Below are 21,444 nucleotides of genomic sequence, written 5' to 3' on the forward strand. Positions count from 1 at the left end.
AGGTTCAAAGCTTAAGTAACAATAAACTTTGTGCAATTATTCATTTAATCATTTGTACTGCAATTATGGATAACCATGATAAATGATTTTCATTAACCAAAAATCTACAAATCCATGCAACATTGTATACCATTAAAACTATCAAATATATCCAGTACAGACAAATAGGCTTGCCAAAAGCCATATGGACATAGAATTTCACGTATTCATAAAACAAAACATATCTTCAAAATTGCTATAAAGGCATACAACATGATATCCAATAAAGTCAAATAGGGGCTTGCCAAAAGCCATATGGACATAGAATGTCACATATTCGTAATACAAAACATATGTTCAAAACTGCCATATAGGCATACACCATGGTATCCAATAAAGTCAAATAGGAGCTTGCCAAAAGCCATATGGACATAGAATGTCACATATTCGTAATACAAAACATATGTTCAAAATTGCCATATAGGCATACAACATAGGACCCTATTCTATTCATTTCCCTCTAGGGGAAGGAAACAAATCATGAGATATCTTTGCTTGTCGAGGGGATGGAGATGTATATGATGCAGGTGTCTTTCGAGTACGTCCACTCGACCTCCTCTCTAGAATTTTTTGTAACTCCACCTGATACAATGAAAAGAATGATGTTAGCATATACAAAAATTGAATTTTAGAATGACATATAATAGAATAGTCACTTACCGCATACAAATAATCATGATGTTCATCCACAACTGGTGCACGTTCATGATCTGGAGTGACAAGCCCCTCCTGTAAGCATCACAATATAAATTAAACTAAATACAAGTGTCGCTAAAATTTTCAATAACATATTATTAAGATAACAAATGTAATGCTAAATTTACTAAATTTACAAATATGTCTCATACTTCTGTTAAAGCAGTTGAACTTGCTACTGCTGCAACAACACCGCGCTCCATTGACGCGCGGACAACAGGAGGAGTCTTTGATGTCAACATCTGAAAATTAAACAAAGTATATTGATTAATTGCCAAAACTATCTATACTATTTAATAACAACATTAAAGATAAATTATTTACCTCGGTGAAATATTGTCGATGAAATACACTGCGAGGTGTCGATGTTGAAGCTCTAGCATCAAACTATTTGACATCCAAAATGAGTAATTAGAAAATCATTCACATAAGGTTAAACTATCTACATATAATAATTATATTTCTTCACTCGTTGTATACCTATGGAGTCGACGAAGTTGTGAAAAAGGGTGCTACAGGAATGTTGCTAGTATTGTGAACACTTTGACCTTGATTTTTTATCATAATAATTTACTAATTTAGATATATTCTCAAATTTACATATAAGATTTAATAAAAAGAATGAAATGAACTTGTAATGAAATTCACCTGGGTATCAATGCCAAATGTTTCGTTCAGCAAGGATTCTGTCATGACAATGTTCTCTGTAGCAAACTCCGCTTGCGCATGTGCATTCTCAGAACTATTAGGATCATAAGTGCAAAGAGAACCACAAGATCGACAAAAATGAGATGGAACTTGATGCCTAGAAGAATCACCATCATCACTCGCATCACCCTCTACTAGAGGCCTAGCATACGGTATAAGGGTCTGAGTGAGTGAGCTAATGGAGTCTAGAGTTTCGACCTCAATACTCTCCTTCACAATGGAAGGAATAATAACATGCTCCACCATAGGTCTAGGCAAGGGTCTTGGTGGGATATTTGGGTCACGCTGTGCACCCTCTCTATCATGTGAGGAACCCCCACCTCTACCTTGGAAATCTAGAAAATCAAAATAGTTTGGGACCTCATTAAGGACAAACTCACAGTATAGTTTTCTCAAAAAGTATTAGGGTACCTCATGATTATTGCATGAGGGCTGATCAAATACCATCCACCACCTATCCCAAAAATTGTTCTTAATCCCTTCATAATGACACCAATGAATAGGGAATCTCCTACATCCAGGGTGTAAAGGTTGATTCGTTCAGGGGCCCGTAAAAAGAGCACACAAGTCAAATTTATTAATTTTCTTTTTCTTCACTGCCGCATATGACAATTTGTCAGCATAAAATTGCTTTTGTTCTTCCTTCTTACTGGACCAAAAATTTATTTGCCCACTCACAGATTGTATGTGAGATACAATAGATTGCAAAGAACTGGCAAGGTTTGTACTATGGGAGTTTGTTCGAGTGGGATTTTTTAGCCTCGTGATTAAACCTTCAAGCTCTTTTTGGCTATTTTCTATTTGACCTAATAGGTTTTCTTGTGTACCTATGGGATGTCTAGGGATTGTAGGAGGTTCTTGATGTGCTTCTTCTTCAATATGGTCTTCATGAGGAGGTGATTGAGTGTTTCCAACATTTTCTTGCCTAATCTCATTTCATGATAATGAAAATAAATTTAAATCAATAAACCTAGTTTAATCTTCAAATTAATAAAAAAATGACAATAAGAAAACAAAAATACATACCTCTTTGAGCTCTTCGATGGCATGGTGGCATTTTGATGAGAGATGGACAACTTAATGCCCAATATCAAGCTTTTACAAAGGGCGAGCACAAGAAAATGGCACCCCAAATCGCCAAAACGCAGGTTTGGGAATGCAGGATGCATCCAAAATATGGAAATGGGTTTTTTTAAAGTTTGAAATGCTCATAAGGCGCACATTTTTTATTTTTTTTGAAGTGTGGCACCTTTTTGGTACCACAACTTCGTGCATATACCCTAAAGTGTCAAATCATCATTTTGGGGGGTATCTTGTGTGATTATGCCTCTCTATCTTGTGCTTTTTCATTTTGTTTCTATGGATTCTCCTAAATTTCCGCTTCTAACTCCACATTATTATGCATCATGGAAAATTAAAGCATGGATTAAGTTAATGGAAAAATGATTCATTCATTAAATAAATGGAACAATGACAACACCAACAGATCCTAAACCTAATCCTAATGCTCAATTGGAATGACATACTAAAAATTCTATGGCTCTTCGAACTTTGAGAAAGTATGTATCAGATGACCTTATTTTTCACATTGAGAAATATACTATACTAAAAGAGGCTAGGGATATCTATGCCAAATTGCATGCTCAAGTTGATGAGATTAGGGGCTACAAGATTGATAATAAACTCACAATGTTGGATCCCAAAGATTTTGATACACAAAAGAAACTAAGATACGAGAAAATATTAAGGATTGTAGCATTGACAAGAAGGATGCTCAATTAGTTTACATTTTTTTGGACAAGATTCCTCATTAAAGTGCCTCATTCACTCCACCATCATTTGATGTATTCATGAAGATGTTGATACTTGAGCAAGGAAGTTGATCAAGATGGGGGTTCTCAAGTCTTTAAAGTCCAAGGCTTTGGTGGATAATCAAGCGAATCAAAGGAATCAACGAAAAGGCAAGAACTAGAAGTAGTCTAAGCCAAAGCCACAACAAGATAGAGCACAATCATCCTCTCCACAACAAGGCAATTCTTCATGCTCTTCCAAGATGGGATATACAACTAAGAAGGAGAGGCCACCTTGTTCATATTGCAATAAAAATGGTCATGGTGAGGATCATTGTTACTCAAAGAAGATTGATGAGTTGACAAATATCATTAAGAAGAACAACATTAATTTCTCATCTGCCTACAAGAAGAAGGAATCATTTCCTTCTACTTCCTCACAGTCAAAGGGAAAAGGGAAAGCAATTGTGGCTAAAACAAGTTCTTCATAGTAGTGGATACTTGACTCGGGTGCCTTGCATCATATGGGTTCTACAAACGAGCAATTTTCCTCATTGGAGCCATCTAAGGTACCTCACATTTTCATTGGTGATGATCAATACATAAGAGGAAGTCGATGGAAATGTGTGGTTGCCATGGATGATGGAACTTTTGAGAATGTTCTCTATGTTCCTAACTTGACCACTAACCTTCTCTCTATCTACCAAATCACCCACTATGGAAATAGGAAGAAAGTCGAGCTTACAACTAATTTAGTTGTGGGAAAGGAACTTGAGAATGATGCCTTGGTAGAAGTGAAACAAGCCAATCACAATTCATAACTTTATTCATTCTCCTACTTTTTGCCTCAATCTCCTTCTATGGGCTTTTTCACTCATTCAAATTTAGAAAGTAAGGTATGGCATGAGTTGTTTGGTCACCTCAACTACCACTATCTTTAACAGATAAGAACTAAGGACATGGTCATAGGTCTAACTCAAATCAGTTTTTTAGAGGGTTTATATTCAGAGTGTTCCATGGGCAAGCATCCCGTAGAGAATTTTGATAAGGGGAAGTATTGGAGAGCTTTGGAGGTTCTTCAATTGGTTAACTCATTAATTTCCAAATAGTAATTTTAAATAAATAGTATTAATTTTTTTATGTATAGATAACACATACTCAAACCATAATATATGTTCGAACTTCTGTAAACTTAATGTATTATTAATTTCCAATCCGATCTGGTCGATGTTGATTTGACTTGCCTTGATGCTTCCTTGAATGTTGGGCATGTTCTTCTTATACTTCTCTATCAAGGGTGGAGGGTTGTGAACTTACCTCAAGTTGTGACCACTAAATGGGAAGTGTCCCTTCCTTGCAAATCACATGACTTTTCATGTCTCTTCGCTCCTCTAATATTTAATTATTTTTTAAACTAATCATCTCGTTGTAGAGGAGACTGGTATTGCTAAGTGGGGGAGATGGTCAATCAAACAATGAGTCTCATTGTCTTTGATATACAATATTTTGACTATTGTCAATAAGCGATTGTTCTGATGATCCATAAAATTGTGAAGTCTTACTTCATAAAATATTTTTATTTTGTGATCTTAAGAAATTTAATGTTTGAATTGGGTCAATGACAATTTGTTCTTCCCAAAATTGCTTGTCCTCAAGCAATGTCATGGGAGGATTGATTAAGATTATTCCTATTATGAAAAAGACTTTGGTTTTAAAACTCCTAACTTTACCTTTATGAAAATCTATCACACAATTCGCCTTTATTGTGTTCCTCTGATATTATCACTAATTGCCAACTTGAATTACTTAACCAAGGCATTGAAACTTGGAGGATTTGTAATTTTAAGATAAGTTTTCTCTCATCAATTGTAATTGTAATAACTGTTTTGGTTGGTCCTATCGATAGCTCTTCAAGACAAAGCAAGGGAAAACTTCGCATATATGGATAAGAGGATTAAAATAATGACTTGTATATATGACCTTCATAACTGTTTTGGTTCACTCTTGTTATTCTCATATTCTAGATCAATCCAAAAATAGTAATCATACACATGGATATAAAAACACATAGTAGAAATGCCAAACACAGAGCATATGCATAAAAACACGAAAAATACACATGGATATAATAAAACATAGAGCATACACACAAATACAAGAATTGTTAGACTCCTTATTGACTAGAATGCATTCATTTATTTATCTTTACCCTGTAAGCTCACAAGATCATGCTTGTATACCATTTGCAATGTCCCTTTTTTGTAAATGCCCTAGATTTCCCCTAGAATCAAAATTCCAAGTAACATTCTTACTAGGGTTAGAAACATAAACTTAATCATAAGATATCTCTAATTTATTGGGGAAATTCAACCACAGGGAAGCTAGAATAAGGTGGCTCAATAAGGTGCCTTAGAGATTCTCTACCCTAGGCCCAAGATTGGATATATCATCCATCTTAGCATCATGTGGCTTGTGGCATACATATGAGGTGGTGTACTTAGTGAGGTGTCCTATAACCATTCTCATTCATCTTGCTAGCCATTTACCACTTCCTATGATTGGATTTCTTAGTATATTAATTTGCCATGATAGAGGGATGAGGAGTATTCACAATAGGGTGCCTCAGAAGTCCATCCTTTCTAAGCCCAAAGGTAGTACCCCTTATACCCCCTTGGCGTAGTGGGACCATTTGATTACCGCCAATAGGTGATGTACCTAGAAAAATAACCCATCATCATAGCACTCTTGGTAATCCCTCATTACCCCTACCATGATTGAAAAATAATATATATATATATAAAATGTCAAGTATTCTATATATCTATTTATTAAATAATCTTAAGCAACAAAACAATATGAATTAGCAATGAACAGATGGAAATAATATTCATTTTGCTATAATAGATAGTCATAAACATCAATACATCACTAATCAGTAGTGTGCAGAAATGAATAGTTTTCATTGTGCTATATATAGGGAACTCATACCCAAACGACAATATATGTTTGAACTGTTGTATACTTGAATGTATTATTAATTTCGAATCTGATTTGATCTATGTCAATTTGACTTCCCTTGATGCTTCCTTGAATGTTGGGCTTGTTCTTCTTACACTCCTCCATTGGGGGTGGAGGGTTGCGATCTTCCCTCAAGTTGTGACCACAAATTGCATGACTTTTCATGTATTTTCACTCTAGTATTTTATTATTTTCTTAACTAATCAACCTGTTTTAGACGAGATCGCTATTGCTAAGTGGGGGAGAGGCTCGATTAAACAATAAGTCTCATTATCTTTAATCCACAATATTCCAATTACTGTGAATAGGCGATTTTTCCTATGATCCATGAAATTGTTTAGTCTTACTTCATAAGACAGTTTCATCTTGTGATCCGTTGAGTCATTTAATGCCTAGACATTAAACAAGGATGGACAATAGTTTATTTTACTTAAACTGGGAATGCAATAGTCAAAGGAGATTTTGGAATGAGAAGCACTACATATTAGAATTGCAAAAAATATATATCAAAAATTGGAATATTCTGAAGCTTGTGTAGTCCCATTTTGGTCTCTGAATGAACAATAATTTGTCGAATGTTTGGTGATACGAACAAAAATTTGTAGAAGGTTTTAGTTCATTTGAAGGTCAGAGATATCACATTTGGAATTTGTAGTTTTCTGATATTTAATTGATGCGGGAGTATCTATGGCTGTAGAGAAAAATTGCATCATTCAGAAATATTTTATTTTCATGTTACTGTCTAGGGTGTTAATATTTAAATGAATAAATTTGTATTAAGGGCTTAAACATTTATTAAATATTTTGCTAAGTTCTTTAGTATGTATAATTATGAGAGTGGGACACATGTTAGAAGTTGTCATAAGGCATTTTGGAAGCATTCACCAACCTAGGCACCCACATGGGAGAATAAAGAAACTCATGGACACTTGTTAGTGGTGGTTAAATGATCCTTTGGAAGGAATCTCTAGTTTTGATGTGGTATTTAAGAGTTATTTTTCATTTATGTCATATGCATGTTGACACATGTCACTTTCATGCCTCCCTAGATTTTGGTGCCCAATCTTGTTTATACTTGGATGTGTTATTTTTTGGTGTGGGAGGAGTTACAAAGCATCTTTATGACAAGAACTTGATTGTACAAGAAAGCGATGATCATGTCGAGGTCATCTAAAGCCATTTGCTATATTTAGGAGATGCCAACCAAGAATGGCATGGGGTCTCCAAGGTGGGTTTGTTGTTGGTTTTAGAATTGCAAAAGTTGTATTCCTCCTCACAAACATATCTATTAAACTAGGTATTGCATTAAAGTTTCTATCTTTCAGGTTGATGATGAGAAGACATTGAAGTTGGAGAGTTAAAGTTTGTAGGCAAAGCTCTATCTTTCCAACATTGTAAGGTCTAATTGGCCAATGCATGTAATATATTTTTATTTGAATTCATATTTTTTATTCAATAGAAGAAAAAATTCTTTCACTATATTGCAAATTTAGGCATTTTTTGTGTTTTTGTGTTTTTGTCTTTTTGAGTGGTGTACCCCTTCATCAAGTGGTATCAAAGTAGAAGTTTGTAAGTGTAACAATGGATCGTTTAATTTTAGGTGGTTTGCACAAGGACTGTGGTTGTGGGTCCATGATAGAAGTGAGCAAAGATGCATCCACAAAGACCTTTTGGTGTAAGAAATGATGGTGGAAGAGATATTGATATAGATGAGGGTTTTATATCCCTCAAGAGACAAGTCCAAGCATTACAAGAAGACCTATGTAGAGAATTTGATGTTAGAAGACAAGAGGAAAGATGATGAATATGAAGAAGAAGAACAATCTATAGGAGACCAAGAAGCAAGGAATCTTGAAGAAGATAGACTTTTGAGAGCAATTTCCAAGATTGGAAAGAGGCTAAAGATAAAAGTGTTTACATTTTCTAGAAATCTAAATCCAAAGGAGTTGATTGACTAGATCAATGATACGAAGAAATATTTTGAGTATGAAGAAATATGCAATCCTAAGAATGTCATGTTTTCCAAGACCAAGCTAAAGGCTCATAGTAATATTTTGTGGAAAGAATCCCAATTAGATATAAATAGAAGAGGAAAAGATAAAATAACAAGATGGGACTAGATGGTGGACAATTTGAAGAGACAATTCATTCCTATGGACTATGAGCTTGATTTGTTGAAGGATATGAAAGGGTTGAAGCAAGCCAAACAATCTGTTAAAGAATATATAAGAGTTATATCGAGTCTTGATTAGAACATACCATTTCATGGCCAAGAAGGAGAAAGTATCTTGTCATATTAATGGGTTGAAGCTGAGTATCCAAGAGAAGATGAGTTTAGTAAAAATATCTATAGTTTAAAATGCATATCAATTTTCTTTGAAGGTAGAAGGAAGTTGAATTCAATATTTGAGAGCAAGCAAAGAGGAAGAGGGCGTCGTGGAAAGACAAGTGGATGGGCTTATGGAGGCCAAAATGAGAATAAAAGAAGAATGATGAATCTAGCAACAGTCGGAATCAAATAGGAGATAATACCTACCGTTCCCATGACCAAAATAATGGAGACCAAAGAAGAAGTGGAAGAGGATGTGAATTGAGAAGAGGAGGCTTATGTTGAACCCATTTCTAGTGTGGATAAGAAGGATATAGAGCCTATGAGTATCCCCAACATCAAGGGAGGAAAAATCAAAGATCTGAGGTTACTGCACAAGTTGCCCATGTAGATGAAGATGTTGAGTCTTTACATTTCAAGGATGTAGAGAATAGAGAGGATCTTTTTACTAGAAGAGCTTTATTGAATGAAGAAAAAGAACCAACTCAAAGGAAGAATCTATTTTACACATGATGTAAGTGTAATGGTAAAGTTTGTAATGTGATTATAGATGGCTTGGTCCTACTGATAATCTTGTTTGAGAGGAAATGGTTGGTATGTTGAAGTTAGAGAGAAAAAGGAATATAAATCCATATCACATTGGTTGGTTGCAGAAGCACCATAAGGCTTTGGTTAACGAACAATGTTTGATAAATTTGAAAATTAGACAAGGATCGAGAGTTCAATGCAAGTTGAAGTCATTGAAGGAGATAGAGGAAAATGTATGCAATAATGTAACAATATGTTTAGTTGATAGAAGAAAATTTTTAGATGGCATGAAGCATGAGCATATGTGTTTTACTTTGATTCCAAAATCTAACAAAGAGGAAGTAGAAGATGTACCTATAGAAGTTACATATTTGCTGTATGAGTTTCAAGATGTTGTATTTGATAACGTCCCTAAAGGATTACCACCATTAAGAAAGATTAATCACTAGATAGAGTTGATTCCTAGAGAAACTTTGTTGAACAAGGCAGCTCACAAAATGATTCTAGCAGAAAGTGAAGAGGTAAACATACATGTACAAGATTTGTTGTAGAAGGGATTGATTCAAGAAAGTTTGAGCCCATGTGAAGTACCTACAATATTAGCAACGAATAAGAATGAGGAATGGAGGATGTGCATAGACTCCTAAGCTATCAAAAATATTACTATCAAGTATATATTTCCTTTGCCAAGGATGGACAACATTATGGATTGATTGAGTGGAGTTGAGTATTTCACAAAGATAGATTTAAAGAGTGGATATCACCAAATCCAAATTAGAGAAGGAGATGAGTAGAAGACAACCTTCAAAATGAAGGACGGATAGCACAAGTGGTTAGTCATGCCTCTCAGGATAACAAATGCATGGATCATATTCATGTTGTTCATGAAAAGGTATTAAAAGAGATATTGGATAAATTTGTTATTATTTACTTGGATGATATTATCTTTTTTAGTAAGAAATTGGAGGAGCATTTAATGCATATTTGCAAGGTCTTTGAAAAGATGAGAAGAAAAACCACTGATTAACATCAAGAAGTGTAGTTTTGTGAATAAGGAGTTTGTGTATCTAGGATTTGTTGTCTCAACAGATGGTATTAGAATGGATCTAGAAAAGGTGAAGGCTATCCTTGAATAGCCTACGCCATAGAGTGCTACAAAGTTGGAGTCTTTTCATGGTTTGACAAGGTTTAATAGAAAGTTTATTAAAGGTTTCAATCGTATCTGTGCACCACTAACTAAGATGATGAGAGGAGACAAGAAAGAATCCAAATGGGCTATAGGTGTAGCAAGGAGTTTTGATTTGTTGAAAATAAAAGTTACAGAGCAATCTGTTTTAGTACTTCAAAATTTTAATAAGGTATTTTATGTAAATTTTGATGCTAGTGGCAATTTCATTTGAGTTGTTTACAGTAGGGATCGTAAAAATGTTGCCTAATTTAGTGACAAGTTGAATGGTGGAAAGAAGAAGTATTGTGCTTATGATCAAGATTTTTATGCTACAGTTCAAGCATTAAGAAATGGAGACATTATCTTTTGGCAAAAGAGTTTGTTTCATTTATTGATCATCAAGCTTTACCATATTTGAATAGTCAAGGAAAGTTAAATCAAAGACATTTGAAATGGGTTAAATATTTGTAAATTTATACAATTATTTTGAAGCATAGAAGTGGAAGATCTAATAGAGTTGTAGATGCCTCAAGTAGGAGACGAAATTAGTTGAAATAAATGTAGGTTGAAGTGATTTCGTTCAATGAACTTAGTCATTGACTGCTATATAGGCCTCCTAACTATGTTTGCCTTGAATCTATTATCATATCAACCTCATAAACTCAGTCATATCCTTACCTTTGATTCTTCTTTCTACCAACCTTAATGCTCCTGCAATTTGTCTTTTTCCCAACAGACCATATCATACCATCTTCTTTGTGCCTCATTGTGTTTTTCCAGAAGCTCTCTTTTCTTTCTCAAGATCCTATCTTCATGTCACTATCCTTGTCAACACAAGCCTCCAACTTTCATGGCTTTTAACTACCCACATGGAATTAATTCTTGGATAGACCTATAGCATGATGCATCTAACTTTTTCTTGCCTAATTGACTGTTATATAGAGGGAATTTTCATTTTATCCCACCCATAGTTCTATGCTCTCATTGCCTACTAATGGAATCTAATGGCAAGAGACACTACATAAGTGTAGATAAGTGTATGGGAGTTGTCATTGATAGCAACCCAGCTCAAAGATTCCATCCAAATTGTATAGATTCATCCTATCGGAAGTATGAAATCCAGTTATACTTATGTATGGAAGGTGGAACACAATGTTTGGCAGTATGGGAGTATTTTGAGTAGAACTTCACTTTGGTTGCACATATTTTTTTGCGATAATACAGGTAGTTTGTTGGAAGTCTAGAGTAGCTTATTCCATAATCTTAGCCTCTAGTGTTGTCTTTCGTGCAAGATTGAAGATTCGGTATTCAACATTTCAGGAAGAACAATGTTATTTGGTTGACTAGTGATGTAATGTGTTATGTGGAATTATTGGAATGATTTTGGTGATTGATGTTGTGTTTGAGGTTTCTTGACGGACATGTGGGAAGTGTGTAGTCAATTTATTTTGGTTCGCATATGCATTGGTGAACAAATTCAACCAACACATCTTACACGTTTCATATTTTGCAAGTGTTCTTGAAGCCAACTTGTTGGCGAACTAAATTCATGTTGTGGATTTATGTAAGAGATTGGAAAGTTCACTTTATATATCAAAGATTATGTGAGTGTTATGTATGTGTAATTGTGCGTAGTTCCACGTACACAATTGAAGGACTTTTGCTCTAGATTAAAGCAGATCAACAAAATAGAGGAGTAAGTCTCAAAAAAGTGAGATAGTTGTCTTTTGTGCTTAAACTAGAACTATCCGAGACATTTATAGATGCCAATTTATAGTTCAATCTTGTTGTTACTCTTTTGTACTTCCTTTGGAAGGTAGCGAGCCTTCTGAGTTTGTAACCCTTAATGTAATTTGAGAAGTGAGCTCTACGTAGTGTGCCTAAATCTATGTGCATTCCTATGTAAACTTTTCACATACTTCTAATAGAGTATTATCTTACCATCGGTTCTTAGAAGTATCTAAGAAGGAAGACTGAGAGTGGGTGGGGGTGAATCAGTCTTCACCGGATTAGCAAATTCAAAAATAGATCTAATAAATTGCAGTAATAAGACAGATAAGTAAATTGAAGGCCCAACACACAGCACCAAAATTTTGTCGTGGAAAACTTGGTTAAGGGAAAAACCACAATGGGAACCTACCCATAGTAAGATCATACTTTGCAGTAGTATGTGAAAATATATTACAATGGGGAATGCGCATGCATTCCGGCACACTGCCTAGAGCTCACTGCTCAAATATAATGGCTCGGAAGGCTACATCCCTCAGGGAAGTCTCACTGACTTACAACAAGATTCAGACTATAATCCGGAAGAAATGAACTGAAGAAATAACATCTCCAAATGCTTGATTACAGTTCTAGTTAAGCACAGTTGTCTGCTCAGCAACACCAATCTCCACACAACACTTCATCGAAGGATAGATCTCTTTTTCACACATATACCAATCTATGATAATGTAGACACAATATCGACACCTAAATTACATGAATATATCACCTATATATACATTTCATCAACCTTGATAACAAGGTCGACTAAACCCTCAACCTTCAATTACAAAATTATATCACATGATACAAGGATTGACCACCAGACCAATATAATGATTTACATAGCATAGCATGGACCTAAATTAAATTCCCAAATGCACAACTCCACCAAAAATCACACCAAGACCAACCACAACACGGTACACCACCAAAGAAAACTGCATAACACAAAAATCATCACTTGTTGATAGAAACCACCAAAAACTTGCACAACGATCAATGCGGATCACCAAAACAAATAGGACATGACTAGGAAACACCAACAAGGATGCTAGAATCATCAGGAACAACTGCACCAACACCACTTATTAAATCTTCATCAATCAACATCTGAAACATAGGAACACAACTAATCAACAACTGTCACGAAGAAAGATAACTTGTGGAGCACCAAATCACGAACCATTTGAAATGAAGATACACAAGACCATCCCAAGCAATATTCCAAAATCTTAGCACAAGATCTGATCACACCGGAATATACCGGAGGATATACCGAACTCTGCAAAATTGTGATCAACAAAACAACACTGCAAAAACGTATCATAAGATCTTCCCAATCTTCAATCACCAGAGTAATACACAAGAATATGTTGAACATCAATGACATCAACATATCCTAGCAGAAACAATGACCAACAATATCCAAAAATCTCCCCCTTTGGCATTGATGGCAACATATGAATTGTTAGGGTTTAAAGCAGATCCAAAGCAAATATGAACTAACAATTATATGCAGATTTAAATACAAAAGATAAAGAAATAAAATAGGACACATATAACACAAAGATTTAACGTGGTTCACCCAGAATGGGTTACATCCACCATACACAGCTGTCCAATCTTTCTTATTATCCAGCAAAAACAGTACAACCACCTTACAATGCCTTAAGCATCCCAGCCGCTTATAACATGCGTTTTTAGGGCAAAAACAAAGTCGGCCTTTTTAGGGTTTTATTACAATGTCGGTTTTCATCAAAAAATACCAAAATTTTTTTTTTTCTCGGGGGCTCCCACCTCCGAATCCCCACTTTTCTCGGGGGCTGCCACCCCCAAACCCCTGCCCGGAGCTCGGCCCGACCCCGGACCCCGGCGAGGATACGTGCCGAGTGTACAGTACTTTGCTGATCAGTCGCCACATTTCAACAATCTCCCATTTGGAGACTGATCAGGCTCCACACCGAACAATCTCCCACTTGGAGACTGATACTACATGACACCATTGTACATGCAACATACACTGGATAGAACACTAGGACTCAACTGGTATAAATTCCACATTTATCAATCAAGAAGACCAACAGAAACTGATGAAGAAATCAGCTTATCCTGTGGAATTGCCTTCGTGAACATATCAGTAGGATTCTCACTTGTGTGAATCTTCTCAGGCCGTAACTGACCCTCCTCCAAAACAGTCTGGATGAAGTGGTACCTGAGCTGAATGTGCTTTGTCCTTGAATGAAAAGTAGAGTTCTTCGCAAGATGAATGGCACTCTGGCTATCAGTATACAATGGGCTATCCTCTTGTGTCTGACCCAATTCCTCCAGAAAACATTGCAACCAAATCATCTCCTTGCTGGCTTCTGTAGCAGCAACATACTCAGCTTCAGTGGTTGAAAGTGCAACAACCTTTTGTAGCCTAGAAGTCCAATTGACTGCAGTTCCCCCTATAGTACTCCTCCGTGAATCAATATCACCTGCCAGATCAGAGTCAACAAATCCACTCAGAGTAGCATTAGATCCTTTGAAACATAATGCCTTCGTAGTAGTTCCTTTCAAATACTGAAGAATCCATTTCATAGCATTCCAATGTTCCATACCCGGTTTACTCATAAACCTGCTCACAACTCCCATTGCATGTGCAATTTCTGGCCTTGTGCATACCATTGCATACATCAGACTTCCAACAGCTGATGAATACGGGATGTTAGAAAAAGAAAGGTTAGAAAAAGAAAGCATTCAAAGAGAGGTTAGAAAAAGAAAGCATTCAAAGAGAGGTTAGAAAAAGAAAAACATAAATTCTTTGAGGAACAAATAAAGAAGTGTATAAGGTAGTTTGACACACTTCTACCAGAACTGTGCAACACACTTAAGGAGTTCAAAACTTTATACAGAGACATTTGTAAGACAAACCTTGAGGTGGCCTTCTACTACTCTCATGACTTTGGCTTCTACTGCTGGTGTTGGCTCTAGGTATCCTACTGCCACCACCTCAAAGTTTCCTCACTTGGCTCTAGCTATTTTGCCACCTAGGTGGGAGGAAGGAGAAGAAGATAGAGACCTTGAAGATGGGTGGTTCATGTTGGACTCGACTCCTTACCCCGCTGATTTATGGGGCAAGAAAGATGATCCAGATCCTCCTTGTTAGGATTAATAATAGTCCCAAAGATAGTGAGAGGGGGGGGGGGGGGGTGAATCAGTATCTAACCAGTTGCCAGATTATTTAACCTTATTAAGTATTTTGCATTCTAAAACAGTGTACTAGTAAACAATAATTAATGCAATAAATAGGAACAGTAAAGACATCATAGAAAACACACCATAACAAAAGATGTTTAACGAGGAAACCTGGTGTGGGAAAAACCTCAGCCGAATTTGTGACCCACAATATTCACTCACTAGCCAATGAATAAAGATTACTTACAAGAGGGTCCTGCACATGTAGGAAGGCCAACTGCCTAGAGCTCACTGCTCAATCTACAAAATGGAAGTCTCGCTAACTTACAAATGGATTATGAAAATCCAATATAATGTACTGCTATAATTCAACATCTTCTATGCCAGGTTCAGTACCGGTTTAAGCTCATACTATAACCATAAACCTTATACAAAAATCTTCCTTAATATTCGCTCAACACTTCTACCATCATATGTCCATCCATTATTACAACATGATTTACAAGATCTCATACATATATGAGTCTATGACAATATGCCATGCTGACTTTACAAAAGATATTTACAATTAAATATAATAAACAAAAGTTTATTCCTGTTTGTTGAGATGTCAGTATACATTGTTGCCGCTATCGGTGAAGTGTCGGTCGGTGTCGGTGTATGCCGATGATTTACCAGATGAATGTTGGGTGGCTGCCTGTAGGTTGCCAGTAGGTTGCCATCAATGACAACACCATCATTTCTCACTAGAGTGTAGAATTCCAACAATCTCCCCCTTTGGCATTGATGGCAACACTCATGAGAAAAATCCAAAAATCTATTTCCAAAAATGAAGTCCAAAAGGTTACCAAAAATGTGTGCTCGCCCTGAGTAGATGATCTCCTCTTATTAGCCATTTTTCTCTGTCCCCTACTCCCCCTTTGACATCAATGACAAAGGTTGTCAAAAATTGTCTAATAAGTGCAAAATTTCAACTTGAACTTTGTAACCGGTTGGTTACAATCTAGAATATGTATGCTAATACCAAGTTTAAGTTGTGTATAATGTTAGAGTTTCAAGCAGATCCAAAGTAAATATGAACTAACAATTATATGTAGATTTAAGTACAAAAGATAAATAAATAAAATAGGACATAGGACAATCAACATCCATTGTACACAACACCACTGTACATGCAACATCCACTGTACATGCAACACCCGCTGAATAAACACACTAGGACTCGACTGGTATAAATTCCATAATTATCAATCAAGAAGACCAACAGAAACTGATGAAGAAATCAGCTTCTCCTATGGAACTGCCTTTGTGAACATATCGGCAGGATTCTCACTTGTGTGAATCTTCTCAAGCCATAACTGACCCTCCTCCAAAACAGTCCGTATGAAGTGGTACCTGAGCTGAATGTGCTTTTTCCTTGAATGAAAAGTAGATTTCTTCGCAAGATGAATGGCACTCTGGATATCAGTATACAATGTGCTATCCTCTTGTGTCTGACCCAATTCCTCTAGAAAACATTGCAACCAAATCATCTCCTTGTTGGCTTTTGTAGCAGCAACATACTCAGCTTCAGTGGTTGAAAGTGCAACAACCTTTTGTAGCCTAGAAATCCAACTTACTGCAATCCCCCCTATAGTAAAAACATACCCTATAGTACTCTTTCGTGAATCAATATCACCCGCCAGATCAGAGTCAACAAATCCACTTAGAGCAGCATTAGATCCTTTGAACCATAATGCCTTCGTAGTTCTGTTAAAATACCGAAGAATCCATTTCACAGCATTCCAATGTTCCATACCTGGATTACTCATAAACCTGCTCACAACTCCCATTGCATGTGCAATATCTAGCCTTGTGCATACCATTGCATACATCAGACTGCCAACAGCTGATGAATACAGGATGTTAGACATTTTATTAACCTCTTCCTGTGCCTTTGGGCACATCTCCTTAGTCAATTTGAAATGACTAGCCAAAGATGTACTAACTGTTTTTGCATCTTGCATGTTAAATCTTTTCAACACCTTCTTTATATACTCACTTTGGGACAAATTTAAGGTTCTATTTTTCCTATCCTGTGTAATCCTCATACCGAGAATTTTCTTAGTTGCACCCAAATCCTTCATAGCAAATGACCTAGCTAATTTTTGTTTAAGATCATTTATATATTGCATGTTAGACCCAGCAACAAGCATGTCATCAACATAAAGCAACAGGATAATATAACTGCCATTATCAAATCTCTTAAAATATACACAATGATCAGAATGACATCTATGATAATCGTGTCCAGCCATGAAACTATCAAATTTTAAATACCATTGTCGGGGTGCTTGCTTTAGGCCATACAGACTTTTTTTCAACCTGCACACCAAGTTCTCCTTACCTTTGACCTCATATCCCTGTGGTTGCAACATGTAAATTTCCTCCTCCAAATCTCCATGGAGAAAAGCTGTTTTGACATCTAATTGTTCAAGATGTAAATCATCTGCAACCACAAGACTAAGTACAGTTCTAATTGAAGTCATTTTTACAACTGGAGAAAATATTTCATCATAATCTATACCCTTTTTCTGTGCAAAACCTTTTACCACAAGTCTGGCCTTATATCTTTTCTGACTTCCTTCCTCCTTCCTCCTTCTTCAACCTATAAACCCATTTGTTAGGCAACGCTCTTTTTTCTGCAGGTAAAGGGACTAAGTCCCAAGTCTTATTTTTCATCAAGGAGCTCCCACTGTTGTTTGGCATCTACCTGCATTGCTTCTTCATATTCTTTTGGTTCACCAGAATCCGTTAATAAAATAGAATACAAAGAAGGAGAAAATCTTTCAGGGGGTCTACTTGACCTCGTAGAATGTCTAACACTTGTAGGAGTTTGTGGGACAATCTATTGTTGCTGAGCATTAGGTACCTGTGGCATTTCATTTTCAGGAATCTCATCCAACACCACATATTCTTGCTTGTCCTGTTCATGCTTCTTTTCTTGCAGCTGTTCTTTATACATGACCTTCTCATTGAATATAACATCTCTACTTCTAATTATTTTCTTATTTTCAAATTCCCATAACCGATAGCCATATTCATCTATCCCATATCCAATGAAGGTACATTTCTGAGATTTAGCATCAAGCTTGGTTCTGTTTTCTTTATCAACATGGACAAAAGCTTCACAACTAAAGGTTTTCAGAAAAGAATAATTTACCTTTTTACATGCCTCCTCTAGAATACCACCATCCAAAGGGGTTGAAGGTCCTCTATTTATCAAATAGACAACAGTATGTACAACATCTTCCCAAAAATGTAATGGCAATCCAACATGCAATCTCATGCTCCTTCCGCGTTCCATGATAGTCCTATTCATTCTCTCTGACACACCATTTTCCTGTGGAGTTCCTGGAACTGTCTTCTTCTTTTGAATCCCATTTAAGGAGTAGTACTCTTCAAATGCTTTGCTGTAATACTTACCTCCATTATCCGATCTGAGACACTTCAACTTTTTCCCTGTCTCATTCTCAACCAAAGCTTTCCATTTCTTAAAAGTTTCAAAAACATCTGATTTTTGTTTTAGGAAATATACCCATGTTTTTCTGGTTGAGTCATCAATAAAAATAACATAATAACAAGAGCCACCAAGAGATGATACCTGAGCCGGTCCCCATACATCTGAATGTACAAGCTCTAACTTCTCACTCTTCTTCTCTTTCCCAACCTTGAGAAATCTGACTCTTTTCTGTTTACCATAAACACAGTTTTCACAGAACTCTAAATCAATCTTCTTTAGTCCTGGTAATAGATTTTTGGAGTGAAGGGTTTTCATCCCTTTCTACTCATGTGCCCAAGCCTATGGTGTCATATTATCGAATCTGTTCTTGCAACATCTATTGTTGTTGTCCCTGCAGTAACTTTATCTATAGCAGCTAGGGTAGAGTAAGTGTTACCTGTACACAGATATAATGTGCCTACCTTCGCACCTTTAGCTATTACTAATGATCCTTTACTGACCTTCCACATACTGTTTGAGAGGGTAACTATGCAAGCTTCACTACCTAGTTGCCCAGCAGAAATTAAATTTCTTTTTAAATTAGGAACATGTCTTACCTCCTACAGAAACCAGTTATTTCCATTCTGCAACTTGATCTTTATCTTTCCTTTTCCAACAATTTGACAGGGCTCATCATCACCCAAATATACCTGTCCAAAATCACCTTGAACATAATCTAGAAAATATTTTCTATGGGGTGTAGCATGAAATGAAGCCCCAGAATCTTTTACCCAGGAATCATTAACATTATCCAAACATAAGATTAAAGCATCTCGTAAAGTATTACTTGCAATATTAGCTTCCTTACTGTCATTTTCATTTTTGTCTCCTTCTTTGTTTTTCCGAGACCAACAGTCTTTCTTTAGATGACCAGGCTTTCCACAGTACCAACAATCTTTCTTTCCTCTAGATTGAGAGCATCCTTTCTTTGACTTCCCTCGCGACTTCTCATTCCTAGGGCCTTTTCCTCTTTCCTTTGATCTTCCTCTATTCTCCACATTCAAAACACTACCCGATGATGTTGGAGTCTCACCTGTGCTTTTCCTTCGCATTTCCTCTCTTAGGATAACACCAACAATATCATCAAATACCAAAGTATTTTTACCAAAGACATAGTTACTTACAGCCATAACCAAGCTATTCCAGCTTTCTGGCAAAGAACATAAAATCAAGAGAGCCCTAACCTTTTCTGCAAAGGTAATTTTTACCGAAGACAGTTGATTGGTAATTGTATTAAATTCATTTAAGTGCTCTGCTACAGATCCTCCCTCACTCATTTTCAAATTAAACAAACGTTTCATAAGAAATACCTTATTTGAAGTCGAGGGTTTCTCATACAACTTTGCCAATGTCGCCATCAAATCTACAGTTGTTTTTGCTTCTGTTATATTGAATGCTACAGACGGTGCAAGGCATAATCGAATGGATCCCAGTGTCTTTCTATCTAAAATGTCCCACTCTTCATTTGACATTATGGTCGCTTTCTTTGCCCTTCCTTCCAATGGCCGCCACAAATCCTTTTGATACAGGTAATCCTCCATCTGCATTTTCCATAACTAATAGTTCTGGCCGTTAAACTTTTTGACCTTGAATTTGGAATCCTCCATTGCTCCCACTCAAATCTGAGAGTCCTGCCAATTTACAGAAAACCTCGCTCTGATACCAATTGTTAGGGTCTCAAGCAGATCCGAAGCAAATATGAACTAACAATTATATGCAGATTTAAATACAAAAGATAAAGAAATAAAACAGGACATAGATAACACAAAGATTTAACGTGGTTCACCCAGAATGGGTTACGTCCACCATACACAACCGTCCAATCTTTTTTATTATCTAGCAAAAACAGTACAACAACCTTACAATGCCTTAAGCATCCCAGCCGCTTATAACATGCATTTTTAGGGCAAAAACAAAGTCGACCTTTTTAGGGTTTTATTACAATGTCGGTTTTCATCAAAAAATACCAAAAAAAAAAAAATTTCTCAGGGGTCGCGAGGATACGTGCTGAGTGTACAATACTTTGCTGATCAGTCGCCACATTTCAACATGAATGTGGTGCAGTGAAGGTAGGGAGACCCAATTAAGGATAACCCATCATTGCAGCCTAACACATAAAGCATGCAAATATTCCGGTAACCGGTAACAAGATGCCAGAAATAGTACAAAGAACATTTGGTAACATAACATAACACATAACTAATAAATAATACAAACAATTTTTATTAGTGTAAAGAATTACACATGCCACATGCTAGATCATATTTTAGAATACAAACAATGCTTACAACACAATTACAAGATCTGCAGATCATCCACATATCGGATCGGCCTCCAAAAACAGTCTGTCAGTTCTACCCTAATCCGGACCTCAGCCTTTCGACCTCAGTCCATCGAATCAAAATCTTGCCGGATCTACATCTTCGCTCGATCTCTAAACTTTGTCTTCAATCTTCTAACTTTTGTCCCCCTCAAATGATTCACAAACTTCCATTTATATCGTCCGTAAATTATAACAACTTAATCAAGTCGGCTCAAAGACCAACTGGTTCATGAAATGTGTAACGGTAACATGTCAGCTCAAATCACTAAGAATAACTTTCAAAATGCATAAAACAACGCGAAGTCCTCCGGGAACATCAAACACGACACAAGAAACATAAATCCACGATCCATAAGA

General features: G+C 36.3%; 1 long non-coding RNA gene across 1 annotated transcript in view; it reads right to left on the reverse strand.

The window, feature by feature from the left end:
- Positions 1–901: 901 nt before the first annotated feature.
- The window catches only part of LOC131075945 (uncharacterized), an 84,404-nt gene continuing 63,861 nt past the window's right edge, over positions 902–21,444 (reverse strand). Inside the window, exons 2-3 of the long non-coding RNA XR_009113290.2 lie at positions 1,060–1,122; positions 902–977 (exon numbers count right to left, since the gene is read on the reverse strand). This is a non-coding gene — a long non-coding RNA (uncharacterized LOC131075945). The remainder of the gene's footprint in view (positions 978–1,059; positions 1,123–21,444) is intronic.

This window comes from Cryptomeria japonica, chromosome 10, assembly GCF_030272615.1.
Source record: "Cryptomeria japonica chromosome 10, Sugi_1.0, whole genome shotgun sequence".
Lineage (NCBI taxonomy): Eukaryota > Viridiplantae > Streptophyta > Pinopsida > Cupressales > Cupressaceae > Cryptomeria > Cryptomeria japonica.